Source organism: Lissotriton helveticus, chromosome 1_1, assembly GCF_964261635.1.
Source record: "Lissotriton helveticus chromosome 1_1, aLisHel1.1, whole genome shotgun sequence".
In the NCBI taxonomy this organism is placed as follows: domain Eukaryota; kingdom Metazoa; phylum Chordata; class Amphibia; order Caudata; family Salamandridae; genus Lissotriton; species Lissotriton helveticus.
In genome coordinates this window covers 73,554,047-73,575,319 of record NC_136057.1, presented here as the reverse complement: position 1 = coordinate 73,575,319, position 21,273 = coordinate 73,554,047, and the positions used below count along the sequence as shown (strand labels likewise).

At 48.5% G+C, this 21,273-nt stretch overlaps 1 protein-coding gene across 2 annotated transcripts in view; it reads left to right on the top strand.

Moving 5' to 3' along the window:
• LOC144767651 (uncharacterized) overlaps positions 1-21,273 on the top strand; it is a 44,652-nt gene that overhangs the window by 10,719 nt on the left and 12,660 nt on the right. The window contains exon 2 of one of the 2 annotated variants that reach the window (XM_078651052.1): positions 12,545-12,609. The gene's annotated coding sequence lies outside the window, so the exon portion shown is untranslated. Of the gene's footprint in view, positions 1-12,436; positions 12,610-21,273 lie in introns of those variants that run through there. The other variant, XM_078651057.1, reaches the window with a different exon arrangement.

Genomic DNA, 21,273 nt, shown 5'->3' with positions numbered 1-21,273 from the left:
TGAGTTCCCCGTAAAACTTCCCCCGCTTTTGAAGGATTAGTTTTTTTTACCCTGTTTGGTGAACTTAGAACTCTCTTTCTATTCTGCTTTGTTGAGGTTTTCTGTTTCTATACTGGCTCTCTTAAAATGAAGCTGCAAGATAAAGGGGATCAGGTGAAGCCACTTGTTCAACGCTAACCTTTTAACACCTTAGCTACACCCGATTCTAGACACTGCTACAAGGATACATTCCCTAAAGAGTTTCATTAAACATTTCTCTCCCTCTCCTTCAATAGTTCAACACCCCTGGTTAAGTCATCTGGCTGTGAAAGAAAGTTATATGAACTGAACAATAATATTCATGAATCATGTTCTTTATTCTTCAGCTAAACGGGTTTGTCTCTGTGGAGCTGCCTTCCCTGGAATTGTTTCAACTACTAATTGTCTTGACTGGTAGCGCAAGAAATCAGGTTACATTTAGTCTATTCCTTCGAGTTAGAACCAAAATTATGATGAGACTTGAAATGCTAAAAAGTTCGACCAACTCAGCCCTTACCAGGGGTTTTACTCTCTCCCGAGTGGAGGCCGGACTCAGCCCTTACCAGGGGTTTCACTCTCTCCCAAGTGGAGGCCGGACTCAGCCCTTACCAGGGGTTTCACTCTCTCCCGAGTGGAGGCCGGACTCAGCCCTTACCAGGGGTTTCACTCTCTCCCGAGTGGCGGCCGGACTCAGCCCTTACCAGGGGTTTCACTCTCTCCCAAGTGGAGGCCGGACTCAGCCCTTACCAAGGGTTTCACTCTCTCCCGAGTGGCGGCCGGACTCAGCCCTTACCAGGGGTTTCACTATCACCCAAGTGGAGGCCGGACTCAGCCCTTACCAGGGGTTTCACTCTCTCCCAAGTGGAGGCCGGACTCAGCCTTTACGAGAGAGTGGGGTTTTGGGTGCTGCTGGTGTGGATGCGGTGAGTGTTGGGTGTGGGTAGGTGCATGAGAATTTGCAGGAAGTGCAAGAGAAGGCTCCCTCGATGTTGTGTGGGGCAGTGAGGCACCAGCTTGTGGAAGGGTGGCTGGGGTTGAGGGCACGGAGGATCGCAGTAGGTAGTAGTGGGAATGGACAAGACCAGGGTTCCTGTCACTGGGCATCGTCCTTGCATGATGGGCGCAGACTGGCTAGCCTTTGGCATGCCTTCAGGGCATATGGCCATGTCTGAACTGGGGTGGCGGAGTGAGCTAAAGAATGATGTTGGATTAAACCCAGATCAGTTGACTGGGGGTGAGTGCTTGCAATGTTCAACACTCCTTCCATCATCCCTTTTGGTATCGCTTTTTTGGCAGTAAGTTGGCAGGGTATGCCCAGACGTGGCTCCCGTGCTCACTTTGCCACTGAATTCAAGCTAGCCTGGCTGATGACGGCTGATTAGCCAGAAACCGGTCACAGGATGCTTGTTTCCAGTCCAGGGAAGACATGGCTTGGCAGTTCGGGCTGGACTGTTCCCATGAGGCACAGGGTCAGACTGATTTGCATATGGCCATGTCTGCACTGGGGTGGCGGAGTGAGCTAAAGAATGATGATGGACAATGGGCAGAAGGATAAGATCCCCTCCCCCTTTGGACTTACATTAGGGAAAGAAACCAGTGGCTGTCGGTGGCATCAGTTGCATGACAGCTACTGCAAGAAAGTCCGGCTCAAGACCATCTTGAGTGTTTTTAAAGAATGCAGTGCCATGCTGAGAGCATGTGGCATTGGTAGATTATCATTCCACACACCCGTAAATACTAATTTTACACTCCCAGAAGTATAATTAGACACTTGTATGGGAAAATGCAAGTGAGCGGGTGTAAATAGAATTGGCTGTTTCTTTTCCCCCACTGGTCTTCGATCCTTCGAAGAACTGAAAGAAGATTTTACTTTGAATTTGCTGGATTTTTTTAAATTCAAATGAGAGATCTTCTTGAACGGAAAGGACGGGAGCAGGCTAAATTTGGGAAAGTTTAAATTATTGAAAGGATAACCCAAAGTAGAGTAAGCAGCTATGGACAAACCTCCAAAAAATGAAAGGTGAAGGTAGGGCTGTCCGACGAGACATTTTTTATGCTCATGACTTATTGCAGTCGGTTTTGATATCTGCTAGGTCACAGGCACAGTTTAATAAAACGTGTTTCTTTTTGTATTATACACCTGACAAAATCTCAAAAAGGGGTTAAGGGAAGGGAACATGTTGTCCTCGCTGTGCACTCTGTAATGCAGAGAGGGTTCATATTTTTGCATCATGTCAGGTTTTGCAGAAATGTAATAAAGATATCATAAAGTTTTTATCAGAAGTGTTAAAAACTGAAATAACACATAGGGGCTGATTCTGATGCGGGTTGGAAAGCATTCCCACCCAGGGCCTGATTCTGATGCGGGTTGGAAAGCATTCCCACCCAGGGCCTGATTCTGATGCGGTTTGGAAAGCATTCCCACCCAGGGCCTGATTCTGATGCGGGTTGGAAAGCATTCCTACCCAGGGCCGGATTCTGATGCGGGTTGGAAAGCATTCCCACCCAGGGCCTGATTCTGATGCGGTTAGGAAAGCTTTCCCACCCAGGGCCTGATTCTGATGCGGGTTGGAAAGCATTCCCACCCAGGGCCTGATTCTGATGCGAGTTGGAAAACATTCCCACCCAGGGCCTGATTCTGATGCGGTTAGCAACATGTGCTCAACCAAATCGTATCTGGAAGCATCCGGATGCATCGTAGTTGGTCGGTCGAACTCTCCCGATACGAGTGGGTCGGAAACCATTTCCAACCCGATTCGGTCGGGAAGCATTTCCAACCCGCATCAGAATCAGCCCCTGAGTGTGTAATCCTGCTCAGGACTTTTGAGACTAATCGGCGTAGGGCAGGGCATGAACTGATTTTTATTTCTATGGCGGTTTTACGAATGTGTATCGCGACTGCCTGGGTGGGTGCTAATGCACCGACATTTCAACAATGGCTTGGTAAGTAGTTAGCAATGTCTAGAAACAGCCATATATAGGCGAAAAGGGAGGAATCCGTGTAATAAAGGTATGAAAATCTGGGACCCTCTCCGTGTCTGGATTCAAACTCAAAGTAGAGATTGAAGATGAGTAAGAATTTGCACTTTATTGAATCTGCACAAATCACATTAGGATAAATCTTCTTTTCCGGGATTTTTTTAGTCTTTTTTAGTAAATTCTATTGTAATTCGAAATTTGAGATGGAAGCAGTTTATTGCCTTACATGAAATAATGTAAAGAACTTTGGGAAGTAGGTGATGTATTAACTCTTACTCCTGTCTGCGTGGGGGAGGGGTGGGGTGAAAAATGCAAAATGATTATAGATTCACCTTGTCAAGTGACGCTATTCGATACATTAAAGGGGCTGAAAGATGAGAAATGGATCAGGACATTTCCCTCATTTCTCTCATTCTGAGGTTGGATGAAAGCGTGCATCGTGTGTAGCGCCTCGAGTCTGGAGTGTGGGATTAAAGCGCCTCGGTGCAAGCCACAGTCCTGCCCCCGGGGGGCGCCTCTGGGCAGGTCCAGGGGAGCAGTGTCCCTCTTCCGGGCCTGTGCATAGCGCCCGAGGCTCAGGGCGGAGTCAGAGGCTCTGTCCTTAATGAGAATCCTTCACCGAGAGGCCGGTCCAGAGGAGGGGCAGAGGAGGAGAGGCAAGTATAGGAAATGTGATATGCACCGGCATGGTAAAGCAGAATATGGATAAGAAAAGACCATCCCATATGGTATATGGGAATTCAGTCCTGGAAGTACAAAAAATAGATACCGAGGAGTCCGCCTGTATTGTAGAGATGATAGAGCCCAAGGTTATATCAACGGAGAGCAATTTACCAATAGTGGAAAGCAATCTAATAACTCGGAATGTTGAAAAGGGGCAGTTATTGTCCGAACATGATCCCATTACGCTGTCCCTAGTATCTCGGAATATAGCAGGCATAGCTAGTAAGATACCGACTTTGGAATGGGCCGACTATATTGACCAACACGATATAATCATGTTGCAAGAAACATGGTCTCTTACCCCAACCTTCAGAGAGGGCTTTCTTAATTTTTATATCCCTGCAACCAGAAATCAGCTGGGACGCCCCTCCGGAGGCATGTTAATTTGGATAAGACAGTCCCTGAATTGTTTAATAAAACAGCTATCTATACCATCTAATGACATTATGGCACTCCTCATTAAATGGGATAATGGCCAAGAGTTTACCCTGTTTAATGTTTATGCCAGAGGAGTGTCTAGTGGTAAATCCTCTAATACTATATCAAATTTAGAGCAGAACATCAAAATGTCATCAACCCAAAATCAAATAATAGTGGGAGGGGATTTTAATGCCACTTTTGAGCCTTTGGGAGAAGAGGACGGGGCATTGACTGAGGAAGAAGATGCTTAGTGGGGAATACCACAGCTGGAGTTGCCAGCCATTAAGAAATGGAGCACTGTGGCAATCCAGCTAAAAAGTCTCTGCCTAGCGAGAGGGTTGAGAGCGGCAAATGGTCGCTCGCTTTCTGATCAAAAAGGAATCCATACGTTTGATAATGGCCGATCATCTAGCAGAATTGACTATATACTTCTAGACGTAAGAATCTGGAGTAAAATGCTAGATATGGTTGTAGATGATAGATTAGAAAGCGACCACAATCCCTTGCGACTGACTTTTTATTCCCACCACGAGTCTAGAATACAAACTAATAATATTGAAATGATGACATTGGATGTAGTATGCTCGAATAATTTACGAAATCTCAAATGGAGAAAACTTGCAGAAGATGCAGCTAAATTAGAGGCCCTCAAGAAATTGGTAGCCGATGAAGTAAATATCATCGAAGCTCACCAAGGGACGCCCAAATTTGAAGACTATGTATTAGAGGCTCAAGATAAATTGTTTTCCAAAATACAAAGTTTCTTCTTTAAAAAAGCAGCTCCTTGTAAAGTGGGAAAAAATCCCCCGGTACAAGGCTGGTATGATAAAAGTTGTAGGATGGCACGACATAAATTGAGCCTGGAACTGAAAACAGGCAATGCAATAGAAATCAGGAGGGCGAGAGACGCTTATAGACAAACCCAAAAACTGGCTAAGAAGCGCTGGGATGAAGAAGGTTGGCAAGATTTGAAGGAGGCTTGTGCTGCCAAGGATTCTAGGCGTTTTTGGGCTATAGCCAAATGGGAGAGGGGAGGAATAGCTGCCCAGCCAAATAATAATGTTCCAATAAATCAGTGGATAGAGTTTTTTAAACCACAGTATGCCCGTAATCCTCTACACAATTTTGTCCAACCCCCCCCACTTACTTTTTTTAAGACTCAAGTATTCAACGACAAGGATGTTAGTGTAGCGTTGGATTGTATAGCGGGGGGAAAAGCGCCGGGCATGGACGGCATACCAGCCGATGTATTCTTGTCGGACCGGATTGCCTGGTGTTCTTATTTTAAAATGCTGGCAAATGCTGTGGCGAGGGAGGGGAAGTCCCCCCGTCATGGAAGGGAGCAGAAATAATCCCCATATTTAAGAAAGGAGATAAAACACTAGCCCAAAACTATAGACCCATCAGTTTAATAGATACAGCACAAAAACTGATGGGGCGCTTAGTCCAGAACAAGCTGCAGCAATGGATCGAAGAGAAAGACATACTGTCTCCCTACCAGGCAGGGTTTCGGCCATTGACTAGTAGTGTTGACCAAGTTCTATATTTCATGACCATTTATTGGAGAAATGTCACACTTAAAAGGGGCACGTTGTATGCAGTTTTCGTAGATCTAAAAGCTGCCTTCGACTTAGTACCCAGAGAAAAATTGTGGCAAGTTCTGGCAGAAGTAGGTCTAAACCAAGAACTCCTTACCCTTTTAGTGCGCCTCCATGACAACACTTTTGCTAAAATCAGATGGGGCAAGCAAGGAGAAGTTACCGACCCTTTCCCAGTGGAACGAGGAGTTAGGCAAGGGTGCGTCCTCGCACCTACACTATTTTCAATTTACATGAATGGAATTGTAGCCCATCTAATGAAATCCCCATGCGATGCTCCAATTATAGCTGGCTCCCACGTCCCTGTCCTAATGTTTGCGGACGACACGCTTTTACTTTCACGCACACCGAGCGGTCTCCAGAAAGTGGTTGATGCCTTTGGTGAATTTTGTGATGCTAGGGGCCTTGAATTGAATACCACCAAAACAAAATTCATGTGCCTAAACCATCAGTCCTCATTTAAAGGCGTAATTACATATAAAGGAACCCCTTTAGAGAAAGTGGACGCCTTTACTTATCTAGGGATCACCATCCAGAGAAATATGAAGTGGAAATCGCACATTAACAAGTCACTGTTGAAGTTTAACCAGCTTACTGGTGTAGTAGCTTTAAAACATCGCAAATCACTAACAAAGCCGGTTAACTGTGCATTAGAAATATATAATATGAAAGTATTAGGTGCCTGCTTATATGGATCTGAACTTTGGGGGTTTTCAAAATTGGGAGAATTGGGTTGTGCGGAAAACAGATTCCTACGAGGGCTTGTCATGGTCCCTCAAAGTACACCTGTATTTCCGCTAAAATTGGACCTGGGAAGAAAAAGTATTGAGGATATAGCTAGACTACGGCCACTCCTCTATTGGAGGCGCCTGATGGTTACTCCTGAGCTGAATCATTATGTTACAGCTCTGGAAGATGTTGTTAAGTTCGATCGCTTTCATTGTATTGAATGGTTGAAGGAATTGCGGGGGCTTCTTGCAATACTTAAACTGGAACACCTTTGGGGCAACCACGATGTGGCTAGTTTCCCCTCAAAAGCGAGGTTGAAAGAGTTATACTGGGAGATGGTCTATGTAACAAAGTTCTGTAAAGGTTCCCATTCAAGTCTAACTAATCGCTTCTGTGATATTAAAATGTATCCAGTATGTGAAAAATATTGGGACATAATAGAACGACCATATGATAGAAAACTCTACTTTCAATTTCGCGTGGGAACATTACCAGTAAATGCTTTTAAAAAACACTGGTCTCCAATGTGGGATGAACATTGTTATTACTGTAAAGACCAAATAGAGCACATCTCACATCTGTTGTTCTGTTGTCCCTTATATGCTAGCCCGAGACGTAAGTGGTTAAAGCCAGTGTGCCTAAACTTGGGCACACGCAGCCAACAGATAGCCCTTAGAATACTAGAATCTGACTGTTCGATACCATTAGTTGTTGCCGTAGCTAAATTTCTTGCCTGGGCATGGTCAATCCGCACTGGCACTTTAAAATTAAATGTAAATGAAATAGTGTTGCCCTATTTGAATTAGTCTATTGCATGAATTGATCTTAAAATCATTTATTGTTATTAATTGGAATTTTACTGTATTTTTAAATGTATATTATCCGACTGTCATTGTTTAATACGTGTTTTACAATTATTTTTAACATAGTATTTATTGTATTAGGGTTAGGAAGGATGCTTTTATGACAATGTCGAATAAAGCTTTGAAATTGAATTGAGAGGCCAGTACAGAGGAGGGGTAGAGGAGGAGAGACCGGACCAGAGGAGGGGCAGAGGAGGAGAGGCCTGTCCAGGGGTGCAGAGGAGGAGAAGCCTGTGCACGGGTGCAGAGGAGGAGAGGCCTGTCCAGGGGTCAGAGGGGGTGAGGCCTGTCCAGAGGAGCAGTGTCTCTCTTCGGGGCCTGTGCATAGCGCCCTGAGGATCAGGGCGCAGTCAGAGGCGCTGGATGGTGTGGAATGAAGTCTGGGCTCCTCTGTCCTTAATGAGAATCCTTCACCAAGAGGCCTGTCCAGAGGAGGGGCAGAGGAGGAGAGGCCTGTCCAGAGGAGGAGAGGAGGTGAGGCCTGTCCAGAGAAGGAGCAGAGGAACTGAGGCCTGTCCAGAGGAGGGGCAGAGAAGGAGAGGCCACTGGAGTCAAGCTATCCTGGCTGAGGACGGCTGATAGCCAGAAACCAGTCCTAGGATGCTTGATTCCGGTCCAGGGAAGACATGGCTTGGCAGTTCGGGCTGGACTGTTCCCATGAGGCACAGGGTCAAGACTGATTTGCATATGGCCACGTCTGAACTGGGTTGGCTTGGTGACCAAAATAACGATGGATTAAACCCAGATCTGTGACTGGGGGTGAATGTTTTGCCATTGTGCAACATTCCGTCCATCATCTTGTGTGTTTTGCTGTTCAACCTATGAGGGAAGGGTATGGCCAGACTAGGGTCCCTTGCTCACTAAGGGCCCGATTCACAGAATTCACTTAAGACTCAATCCTAAACTTACTACTATTTTGGTATTCACAGAATGCACTTACTACTTTTGGTATTCACAGAAGTTAGGATTTTGTCTTAAATGTGTCTTAAGACAAACTTAAGACAAAATCCTAACTTCTGTGAATACCAAAAGTAGTAAGTTCAATCTGTGAATGCCAAAAGTAGTAAGTGCATTCTGTGAATACCAAAATAGTAGTAAGTTTAAGATTGAGTCTTAAATTCATTCTGTGAATCGGGCCCCAAGCCTCTGGAGTCAAGCTATCCTGGCTGAAGACGGCTGATAGCCAGAAACCGGTCCTAGGATACTTAATTACGGTCCAGGGAGGACCTGGCTTGGCAGTTCGGTCTGGACTGTTCCCATGAGGCACAGGGTCAAAACTGATTTGCATACGGCCATGTCTGAACAGGTGTGTCTTGGTGAGCAAAATAACAATGGATTAAACCCAGATCTGTGACTGGGGGTGAAAGTTTTGCCATTGTGCAACATTCCGTCCATCATCTTGTGTGTTTTGCAGTCCAGAGGAGGGGCAGAGGAGGAGAGGCCTGTCCAGAGGAGGGACAGAGGAGGAGAGGCCTGTCTAGGGGTGCAGAGGGGGTGAGGCCTGCCCAGAGGAGCAGTGTCTCTCTTCGGGGCCTGTGCATAGCACCCTGAGGATCAGGGCGGAGTCAGAGGCGCTGGATGGGGTGGAATGAAGCCTGGGCTCCTCTGTCCTTAATGAGAATTCTTCACCAAGAGGCCTGTCCAGAGGAGGGGCAGAGGAGGAGAGGTCTGTCCAGAGGAGGAGAGGAAGTGAGGCCTGTCCAGAGGAGGAGCAGAGGAATTGAGGCCTGTCCAGAGGAGGGGCAGAGAAGGAGAGGCCTGTCCAGAGGAGGGGTGCAGAGGAGGAGAGGCCTGTCCAGAGGTGGAGAGGAAAAGAGGCCTGTCCAGAGGAGGGGTAGAGGAGGAGAGACCTGTCCAGGGGTGCAGAGGAGGTGAGGCCTGTCCAGGGGTGCAGAGGAGGAGAGGCCTGTCCAGGGGTGCAGAGGATGAGAGGCCTGTCCATAAGTGCCGAGGAGGCGAGGCCTGTCCAGGGGTTCAGGGGAAGAGAGGCCTGTCCAGGGGAGCAGTGTCTCTCTTCCGGGCCTGTGCATAGCACCCGGAGGCCCAGGGCAGAGTCAGAGGTGCTGGATGGGGTGGAATGAACTCTGGGCTCCTCTGTCCTGAATGCGAATCCTTCACCGAGAGGCCTGTCCAGGGGTGCAGAGGAGGTGAGGCCTGTTCAGTGGTGCAGAGGAAGCGAGGCCTATCCACGTGTGCACAGGAGGTGAGGCCTGTCCAGGGTGCAGAGGAGGAGAGGCCTGTCCAGAGGAGGAGAGGAGGAGAGGCCTGTCCAGGGGACAGAGGAGGAGAGGTCTGTCCAGGGGGGCATAGGAGGAGAGGTCTGTCCAGGGGGGCATAGGAGGAGAGGCCTGTCCAGGGGGGAGAGAAAGAGAGGCCTGTCCAGGGGTGAAGAGGAGGTGAGGCCTGTCCAGAGGTGCAGAGGAGAAGAGACCTGCCCAGGGATAAGAGGAGGTGAAGCCTGTCCAGGGGTCAGAGGAGGTGAGACCTGTCCAGGGGGGGCAGAGGAGGAGAGGCCTGTCCAGGGGGCAGAGGAGGTGAGGCCTGTCCAGGGGTGCAGAGGAGGAGAGGCCTGTCCAGGGGTGCAGAGGAGGAGAGGATTGTCCAGAGAAGGAGAGTAGGAGAGGCCTGTCCAGGGGGTGGAGGAGGAATTCCTGTCCAGGGGTGCAGAGGAGGTGAGGCCTGTCCAGGGGGCAGAGGAGGTGAGGCCTGTCCAGGGGTGCAGAGGAGGAGAGGCCTGTCCAGGGCGCAGAGGATGGGAGGCCTGTCCAGGGGAGTAGAGGAGGAGAGACCTGTCCAGGGGTGCAGAGGAGGTGAGTCCTGTCCAGTGGGTCAGATGAGGAGAGGCCTGTCCAGAGGAGCTGAGGCCTGTCCAGGGGTGCTGAGGAGGAGAGGCCTGTCCAGGTCTGCATGGGAGGTTAGGCCTGTCCAGGGGTGCAGAGGAGGTGAGGCCTGTCCAGGGGTGCAGAGGAGGAGAGGCCTGTGCAGGGCGCAGAGGATAAGAGGCCTGTCCAGTGGAGTAGAGGAGGAGAGACCTGTCCAGGGGTGCAGAGGAGGTGAGTCCTGTCCAGGTGTACAGAGGAGGTGAGGCCTGTCCAGGGGTCAGAGGAGGTGAGGCCTGTCCAGGGGGGCAGAGGAGGAGAGGCCTGTCCAGAGGAGGAGAGGCCTGTCCAGGGGGCAGAGGAGGAATTCCTGTCCAGGGGTGCAGAGGAAGTGAGGCCTGTCCAGGGGGCAGAAGAGGTGAGGCCTGTCCAGGGGTGCAGAGGAGGAGAGGCCTGTCCAGGGCGCAGAGGATGGGAGGCCTGTCCAGGGGTGCAGAGGAGGAGAGGCATGTCCAGGGGTGCAGAGGAGGAGAGGCCTGTCCAGTGGGTGGTCAGATGAGGAGAGGCCTGTCCAGAGGAGCTGAGGCCTGTCCAGGGGTGCTGAGGAGGAGAGGCCTGTCCAGGTCTGCATGGGAGGTGAGGCCTGTCCAGGGGTGCAGAGGAGGTGAGGCCTGTCCAGGGGTGCAGAGGAGGAGAGGCCTGTCCAGGGGAGCAGTGTCTTTCTTCGAGGCCTGTACTCGGGGCGGAGTCAGAGGCACTGGATGGGGTGGAATGAACTCTGGGCTCCTCTGTCCTTATTGAGAATCCTTCACCGAGAGGCCTGTCCAGGGGTGCAGTGGAGGTGAGGCCTGTCCAGGGGTGCAGAGAAGGTGAGGCCTGTCCAGGGGTGCAGAAGAGGTGAGGCCTGTCCAGGGGGCAGAGGAGGCAAGGCCTGTCCAGGGGTGCAGAGGAGGAGAGGCCTGTCCAGGGGTGCAGAGGAGATGAGGCCTGTCCAGGGGCTAGAGGAGGGGAGGCCTGTCCAGGGGTTCAGAGGAAGCGAGGCCTTTCCAGGGGTGCAGAGCAGGAGAGGCTTGTCCAGGGGTGCAGAGCAGGTGAGGCCTGTCTACGGGTGTAGAGGAGGTGAGCCTGTCCAAGGTGTTGCAGGGGAGGTGAGTCCGGTCCAAGGGGTTGCAGAGGAGATGAGTCCTGTCCAAAGGGGTGCAGAGGAGGTGAGGCCTGTCCAGGGGTGCAGAGGAGGAGAGGCCTGTCCAGGGCTGCATGGGCAGTGAGTCCTGTCCAGGGGTGCAGAGGAGGTGAGGCCTGTCCAGGGGTTGCAGAGGAGGTGAGGCCTGTCCAGGGGGTGCAGAGGAGGTGAGGCCTGTCCAGGGGTGCAGAGGAGGAGAGGCCTGTCCAGGGCTGCATGGGCAGTGAGTCCTGTCCAGGGGTGCAGAGGAGGTGAGGCCTGTCCAGGGGTTGCAGAGGAGGTGAGGCCTGTCCAGGGGGTGCAGAGGAGGTGAGGCCTGCTGTCAAGGGTTGTGTTTACTGACAGTGCAGACACTCCTAGGAGCAGAACGATGAGATTTTTCAAATTCCACTCCTGGTTTTCCCACAGCCACCAATTGAAGAGTTAACTAGCGGCCGTGCGAACCCAGCTGGGGGAAAGGGTAATGGGGCAGAGAAGAGACTGCCTGACCTTCTGGCTCTTCCACTCTACTTCTTCCTTTCTGCCTTACTCCGTTTTATTCCTTTCTTACTCCCTCTCTGTCTTTAAGCATGAGTGGAAATCGCTGTAAAAGAAAAGAACACCATTACTAATTTCCTTCAATTCCTTCTCCACTTTCTTACTCTTTCTCTCTCTCTATTTCCCTACCCAGAGTGCCTATGGCTTTTGATCCTCTTCTATTCTACAATATAAGTATTTTATTCTTTGGTAACCTGCATTATTGTGGAGTAGTGTGGCTCACTGGTTAGAGGCGGCAGGCCTGAGAGCAGAAGTCAGCCCGGGACCAGGGTTCAATTCCCGACGCGGCAGGGTCGTGGACCTTGGTCAGCGGACTCGATAATTCTCGCTTCGGTGCTTACTCTAATCAGGGTTTCCACTCGGCAACTCTGGGCATTAGCTTGCCTAATCTCCACAACGGCCCCACCAATTCCGGGAATGCCTGGCTCCACCTTGGGGACTCCCAGCAAGGGACCATCCCACAGGGAAAGCCAGGACGGGTTCCCCAGAGTTATACAGCGCCGGGACGCCCCGTTGCTGGGGCAGCTGTGCGCTTTACAAGTATACTACAAAAATTATAAACAACATTTTAGCACCCTTTAACTCTGTGAGTTCATTTATTCTTTTTCACTCCTTCGTTCATTCACTCTCTGCCTTACTTTCTTATCTTCTGAATTCTTCTTACTTCTCCCTTAGAAACCTTCTGGAGCTTCCGCAGTCAACCAAGCGACAAAGAAATCAGGAACTGAAGTATTCAATGGGTAAGTATTAATTCTTCTCTTTATATATATTTTTTCCTAATTACTTTAAATTGGTATTTCTCTCTAGTTCTAAATTACCTAACTAACCGACGCACCGAAGCGCTCTAACCTGTGCCTAATACAGCCACAAAACTGCACTATTTCTATCTAACTAGATTGCAGAAAGAACGTGACTAATCTCTGAAAATCCGTTGGTGAGTGCATGGTTCTAAAATCAACCGGCGCACTTCACAGCTTGTCTAGACCTCACACCCGTGTCCAGGAGTGCAAGACTAGACCGGCAACTTCCACCGCGGTCCTCCCTGTTGGTAGTATAGGGGAGAATGCCCAGTTCCGCAGTATAATCACCCGCGACCTTTTGCCAGCGGGTGATCTTTGCAATGCCGGTTCAATGGCAGATACTGCGGGACAAAGAAGAGCTTTGATTCCTTTTTCCTGCACCCTGACTGTACCCCCTCGCATGGTTAAGCCTCCGGGCTGAGGTTTGTGAGGAGTTTACGAGTGAAAAATCTTAGTTAATCGGGGAGCATGAACCTCTGATTGTTCCACCCACGACCTATCCTCTGGGCCAAAACCCTTCGAGTCTACAAGATAGAAGATTTTCCCTTGAATGGATTTTGAAACTAGGATTGTTTTAACTTCAAATTCTTCTCAACCTTCCACTAAAATAGGTTCTCAGTTTCTTAATTCTTTCAGATGAGGTGGAACCTTTTTAAGATGAGAAACATGAAACACTGGGTGTATTTTTAGCTGTGGTGGTAGTTTTAGGTTGAAAGTCATTGGATTCACTACTAGCTCCACAAGAAATGGACCTATAAATCGGGTTTGAAATTTTCTATTTCCTTTAAGCTTTAGGTTTCTTGTGCTTAACCAAACCCTGTCCGCTGTACTCACATCTAGTTCAGGTCTTATTTTTTTATCAGCACTTTGCTTGTAGCATTCCTTAGCTTTCATTAAGTTCTTGGTGGCAGACTTGTGTACCTTGCTAAGATGCTGTACAAAGTTTTGTGCTGCAGGCACCGACACTTCTTTAGAGGAATCCACAGAATTTGGATGTCTTCCATAATTCAAGTAGAAAAGGGAAAAACCAGTAGAGGCATTCTTAGCATTATTATGTGCAAACTCTGCGGTCCAAAGAAGATCAAGCCACTCTCCCTCTTGATCCAAGAGAAACCGTATGAGATACTTTTCTAACTCTTGATTGGCCCTTTCAGTTTGACCATCTGTTTGTGGATGAAAACTCGTTGAATAATGTGTCTCAATTCCCAAACCCCTTGTGTAAGCTTCCAAAAATAGGATAGAAATTGAGATCCACGATCTGTGATCAATACTTTTGGAATGCCATGTACCTTAATAACACTTTGATTGAATTGTGTGGCTATTTGTTTTGCAGATGACTTCCCTTTCTTGGCAACAAAATGCTCCATTTTTTTAGAAGGCTTCTTCTATGACTAATACTGAACTGAATCCCTGACTAGAAGGCAATTCAACAATCAAATCCATAGTCATAGTGTGCCAGGAAAATGGAGGGGTAGGCAAAGATCTCAATAAACCCTGAGGAGCCAGCTTATCTGTCTTCCCCATTGCACAAATCTCACAGGCTTCCACATAAACTGGAACATCTTTGGACAACCCTGGCACCAAAACTGTCTCCTTAACAACTCCTCCGTTTGATGGATTCCAGGGTGACAAGCCAATGGACTGTCATGATAGTCGATCAATGCTTGTTGTTGAAGTTCTTTGATTGGTAAGTACAAGGCCTTGGAATGAAAGGGTAATCCATCGACAATTTCTTGAGTTGACTCCTTCTCTGCCCAGGTCCGCATTTCTTCAGAAGTTAAGGCTTCATTGACCTGCTCTACAAGAGTTTTCTCATTAGTGGCTCCAACGATCTAAGTTTCAGGAATTATCTTTTGATCTCCGTTAGATCTGGGGGTCTCTGGTTGGCACAGGTAGGTACTTGTGACAAGCAGGGACCCGCTCCTCTAGTCAGGACAAGGGGATTACACTCCTAAAATAACCCCTGCTTACCCTCTAGGTAGCTTGGTATGAGCAGTCAAGGCTTATTTCAGAGGCATTGTAAGTTAAGCAGTTGTGACCACATACAGTAACCCAGTAACAACACTACAAATGGACACCATACAGGGTTTATATAAAAAAAGTAGACCATAAACGACAAAAATACACACTATGATTACTTTAAGATGGTAGATTTTAGCTTAGTTCAGTGCAGTTCTTAGATGCGATACTCTGCGTCAATGTACCTTAGGTCGCGTTGCGCTTCCACGACAAGCAATGTCGCAGCAATGGGAAATGCGGCAAAGTACAGGTGCAAAGAAATAAAGACGTGAAGATCTTCCAGATGTGGCACGCTTCTCGGGGAGGCAAGAAGATCTCGGTTCGATGCGTGGACTATAGCGGCAACATCCAAGAAGCGACGGCAGCAGCCCCAGCGGTGACGCTCTTCACCCACGATGCGTGGAGCTTCCACACGATGCGACAACTACAGTGGCAACATCCAAGATGCGAAGGCAGCAGCTCCGACCGTGGCGCGCTTCTCGGGGGATGCTAGGTGCTCTTGGTCGTTGCGGTGCAATGCGACAGTTCCAGCGGCGACACCCACCTTCGGAGTTGCGACAGCAGGCACAGCGACAGCGACATGCTCCGACCTTGTTCCAAGAATCTTCTCCTGATGCGGTGCAAAGCGACAACTACAGCGGCGACACCCTCCTTCGGAGTTGCGACGGCAGCAGCAGCGACGGCGACACGCTTCCTCTTTGTTGCGACATGCTTCTCTCCAATGCGGTGCAGTGCGACAGTTCCAGCGGCGACACCCTCCTTCGGAGTTGCGACAGCAGGCAAAGCGACGGCGACACGCCTCTTCTCGTTGAGTCGCGCTTCCAGCTCCTTGCGACATGCAGTTCCTCAGAAGGCCCAAAACAGCAGCAGGCACTTCCACAAGAACTCTGGGGAGCTGGGGGTGAAGTCTGTTGTCCCTGAGACTTCAGCTGGAGGCTAGCTCTTTTCCAAGCCCTTGGAGATCCTTCACAAGTTGAAAGCAAAGTACACAAAGTTCCTTTCTCCTTTCTTTGGCAGTAAGGCCACCACTGCAGGCCAATCCCCCAAGCAGCACTTCAGCTTGGGAATAGTTTTTCTTCAGTTTCTTCAGGTTCCTCTCCTCAGTAAAAGTTTTTTCTTATAGTCCATAGTGATCTAATTTCATGGGATCAGGGTCCGAATATTTATACCCCAAAATCCTTTGTTCTCTGAGGGGAGAGGGGCCTCTGCCCAGTCCAAACCAGTTCTGAGGCACTCTGTTTACCAGATGACTCCTTTCCTTTCACAGTACAGGGCATGCACATCAGACGCCCCACAGGAAGGGAAGCCAACATTGTGGAAGGCAAGTATAGTCCTGGAGCACTTTGTTTACAGGACTCCTTCTCTTCTTTCAGAGTGCAGGGCAGGGACATCAGCCGCTCCCCAGGAGGTGGAGCCAGCATTATGGAAGGCAGGCACAGCCCTATTCAGAGTTCAGGTGCAATTCCTCCCTCCCATCTAGATGCAGATCTCTCTATTCACCACTCGGTGACTGATCCTGTCTCTTGGAATCCCCCAGCCCTGTCACTCACAAAACTAGACAAAGGAATACACAACCTAGGAGAGGCAGGCTTGAAAGGTTAGGCAAGCAAATACCTACTTTCTAAAAGTGGTATTTGCAAACACAGAATATTAAAACCAACTTCACTAAAAGTTGTATTTTTATTATTCTGAGGTCAGGCATACTAAACTCGAATTTCTACCATGTTCTCTGAGTCAGTTAGGATTATAAAATGTAACAATTCTAATAGCCCATTCTGGCCTATGGAGAACAGGTAGCCTTGCAATAGTGATACAACAAAAATGGCTGTAATTCACTATTAGGACATGCCACTCACATCAGGGCTTGTCCTACCTTATACTTACAATGCACCCTGCCTACCAGAGGGGTGTCTGATATGAAGAAAGGGGAAGGTTTAGGGTCTGGCAAGTGGGTGCACTTGCCCAGTCAGCATGACAGTACCAGACTGCACACAGGCTCTGCAATGGCAGACCTTAGACACATTTTCAAGGCCGCTTCTGTAAGTAGCACAACCAGTGCCTCAAGCCCAACAGCAGCATTTGGAATTACACGCCCTGGGCACACTTAGTACACTCGACTTGGGTCTGATAAGTACACCAAATAGCCAAACATGGAACCACTGATTAATACATTAATTTATAATAGGGAGAGCATATGCACTTTAGCACTGATCAGCAGCGGTAAAGTGCCCAGAGTCATTAAACCAATAAAAGAGGTCAGACAAAATACAGAAGGAAGGCAAAAAGTTCAGGGATGACCCTGAAAAAAGGGACAAGTCCAACAATCTCTAATGGAACTCTTTCTTCCATCAGTGTCAATGCGAGACACGGCATCTACCTTTCCATTATTTCTTCCCGGCCGATAATTATTACAAAGTCATAATTAGCGACATACAGGGAGGGACCCCCTAAGTTGGCATGGTGTGAGCATTGTGGCAGACTTCAGAAACTGAAGATTCCGGTGATCGGTGAATACCGTCACCACATGTTTTGCTCTGAGAAGGTAATGTCGCCATGCTTGGAAGGCATCTATGAAAGCGAGGAGTTCTTTATCTAAAATAGTATCAGTTATTTCCACTGGTTGCAATTTTCTAGAGTAATATGCCACCGGATGCAACTGTTCGGTCTCTTAGTGTCTCTGTGAAAGTACCCCTCCGACGACTTGTTCAGAAGCATCAGTCTCCAGGTAAAACGGTTGCGTAGGATCCGCATGCAGCAGAATTGGCGCGGTGGAAAAACTCTTCTTCAGGAACTGAAAAGCATCTTCTGCCTCGGCAGACCATTAAAAAGGTACTCCTTTCCGTAGCAATTTAGTAACTGGAGGTACCTTCAGGGAAAATTCTTGAATGAATCTGCGATCGAAATTTGCAAACCCAATGAAGCTCTGTATTTCTTTCACAGAGGTTGGAGAAGGCCAATTTAAGACCGCCTCAATGTTTTTAACATCCATGGTAAGACCTTCTGGAGCAATTACAAATCCCAAGAAATCCACAGGTTTCACTCCAAAAGCGCATTTTTCAAGTTTTATGTAAAGCTTGCTTTCCTTCAGGCAATGCAAAACTCTTTTGACCTGTTGCTGATCTTCCTCTGATGAGGAATAAATCAAAATGTTGTCGATGTAAACAATCGTGCATTGATCAATGAACTCCTTCAGGACATCATTAATGAAGTACTGGAACGCTGCAGGAGCGTTGCTCAAACTGTAGGGCATCACTTGGTACTCATATAATCCATACTTTGTTCTGAATGCTGTTTTCCATTCCTCTCCACTTCTCACTCAAATTAAATGGCACTCCCCATGTAAATCTAACTTCATGAAGATTTTTTCATCTTTTAGTTGATCTAGAACATGGGTACTCACAAACTTTCTCTCGGGGGCCAAATTTACATTGTGGTTTATGGCCGAGGGCCACACCCGTGGAGGCGGAGTCAGTGGGGGAGGGGGAAGGGGCTAGAACGAAAAAAAACTGTGGAACTGTGACCATGAAGTTGAACACAGGCCCCTGCAGCTGACGTGTTCATCCACTGAGCCAACAGACAAGCATACACACACATCTCTCTTTCTCTCTCTCTCTCTCCTATCTCTCCCTCCCTCTCTCTCTCCCTATCTCTCTCTCCCTCTCTCTGTCTCCCTCTTTCTCTCTCTGTCTCCCTTCATCTGTCTCCCTCTATCTGTGTCCCACTGTCCATCTCCCTCTGTCTCCCTCCCTCCGTCTACCCTCTGTCTGTCTCCATCCCTCACTCTGTTTCCCTCCCTCTCTCTGTCTCCCTCCCTCTGTCTGTCTCACTCTGTCTTTCTGTCTCCCTCCCTCTGTCTGTCTCCCTCCCTCTGTCTATCTCCCTCCCTCTGCCTATCTCCCTCCGTCTTTCTGTCTCCCTCCCTCTGTCTGTCTCCCTCCCTCTGTCTGTCTCCCTCCATCTGTCTGTCTGTCTGTGTCTGCCTCCCTCTGTCTGTCTCCCTCTCTCCCTCTGTCTCTCTCTGTCTGTCTCTCTCGCTGTCTCTATCGCTGTCTGTCTCAATCGCTGTCTGTCTCTATCGCTATCGGTCTCTGCCTCTATCTGTCTCTGCCTCTATCTGTCTTTCTCTGCCCCTGAATCTGACCCTATCTAGCTCTGTCTGTCCCAGTCTCTCTCTGTCTCTGCCTCTATCTGTCTCTATATGTCTTTATCTGTCTCTATCTCTATCTGTCTCACCTCACCCGGCTCTCACTCCCTGCTGCCCTCTGTCACCTCACCCGGCTCTCATTCCCTGCTGCCCTCCCACCTCACCCGGCTCTCACTCCCTGCTCTGCCCTCCACCTCCCTCACCCGGGCTCTCACTGCTCTGCCCTCCACCTCCCTCACCCGGCTCTCACTCCCTGCTGCCCTCTGTCACCTCACCCGGCTCTCATTCCCTGCTGCCCTCCTACCTCACCCGGCTCTCACTCCCTGCTCTGCCCTCCACCTCCCTCACCCGGGCTCTCACTGCTCTGCCCTCCACCTCCCTCACCTGGGCTCTCACTCCCTGCTGCCTTCCACCTCCCTCACCCGGTCTCTCACTCCCTGCTCTGCCCTCCACCTCCCTCACCCGGGCTCCCACTCCCTGTTCTGCCCTCCACCTCCCTCACCCGGGCTCTCACTCCCTGCTCTGCCCTCCACCTCCCTCACCCGGGCTCTCACTCACTGCTCTGTCCTCCCACCTCACAGGGCTCTCACTCCCTGTTCTGCCCTCCACCTCCCTCACCCGGGCTCTCACTCCCTGCTCTGCCCTGCCACCTCACCGGCTCTCAGTTCCTGCTGTCCTCCCCCCTCCCACCCCCTCTCCCCTGTGTGTCAGCCTGGCTGACACAGCCTCCCGGGCACCCCAGTACTTCACAGGTCTTTAAACGACCATTTGTTTGTTAATGAGGCTTTGTTCACCTATTAGTGCCCCTGCAGCTCTACTCTTGACTGTTACTAATCACCACAGGGTATGGGATCCCAAGCAGCAAGGCCAAACCCTGACCTTATATATATCACAAAAATGTTGCCAGCGCTGCTAATCCTAATTCGTAGATTATTTGTATGACTCACACACGAATAGAACACTATGTGAGAAGTGTTTGATCTTTAGAATAAATCTTTTAGATTAGCATTTTTATTTAAAAACTTCATTTTTCATTTAGTTTTTTACATTTAAATATTTCAACAAAACATTTAAACAAAACATAACGAGAACACAAACATTTACTGATTATTATTGCTCCTCCCTTTTAGACTCATTCATAGACACTATCCCTAAAGATCTTTTTCATACATACTACACACATTCATCCTCCTAACACACTAATCACAAAAAGCTGTATTTTTTACAATTTATATACAGTTTATGCAATTAAACCATAGAATCACATTAGAAAACATAAATCACTATGATAACAATATTATTGGATTTTCTTATGGTTTCAATATGACAAAGTCAGGACCTTGCCATATGACTTTGTCATATTGAAACCATAAGAAAATCCAATGACTGGTTATTGGGCCGGAAGATACATTTGTACCCTCAACAGCCCTAACTGCCTCACTTCTCTCTTTAGGTAATGCCTCAGACCAATTTTCGAGGCATATTTGAGGTCAAAAAAGTTCCCCGTAGCACCGGAGTCCAGCATCACGGCCACTCCTGAAAGAACTCGGTCTTGAAATCTTAGGGTCCTCGTCAGAATAAGGTGTGGAGCGGAAGATTGTAGAATATTGGCCACCTGATGAGAAATTGGAGTTGTATCCTTGTTAGCAACCACCAGCCCAACTCCTTCTACTAGTGGTGCAAAGAGTTTTCCCTCTTGAAGGTTTTTGGCTTCTTGGGACATTTCTTTACAAAATGTTCACTGATACCACAATAAAGCCATAGATTATTCTGTCAACGCTTTGCTTTCTCTTCTTTGGAAAGGGGGCCTCTAATAGTTCCAATTTGCATAGGTTCGACTGCATGTTCTTTATCACCAGATTTAACAACCTCTGTGCTGACCCGGTCAAAGCGTGGTACACTGGGCCGAAATTTGCATTGTCTTTCACCCCTTCTTTCTGTTTGTCGATAGTCTATCTCAAAAACGAAATCAATCAAAGCTGAAACTTCTGTAGGGCGATTTGGGATCTGTGACACCGCATCCTTTAAGTCATCTTTCATACCCCAGTAGAACAAGGATGCCCTTTTGGCCTCCGGCCATTCAGTTTCTACAACAAGTTTGTTAAATTGGGCCAGGTAAGTGACACGCTCTCGATTCCCTTGCCTCAACTCCATTAATTCATTATCCGACTATCAAAAATTCACAAAAACACTTTCTTGAATTTCTCGAAGTTATATAAAATTGGGGAGTCTTGGGTGACCAGGGGCATTGACCATGAAGCTGCGTCTCCATTGAGATACGACAAGATGGAAGCTCTACAAGATTGTGCATCTGGGAAGACAGTGGGTCGACACATGAAGTACAATGAGCACTGAGTTAGGAAATGTGGGCCTTCATTTAAAATTTGATTACCATATTTTTCTCCCTGACTCCTATCAACTCTTGTTCAATCTCCTTAAGA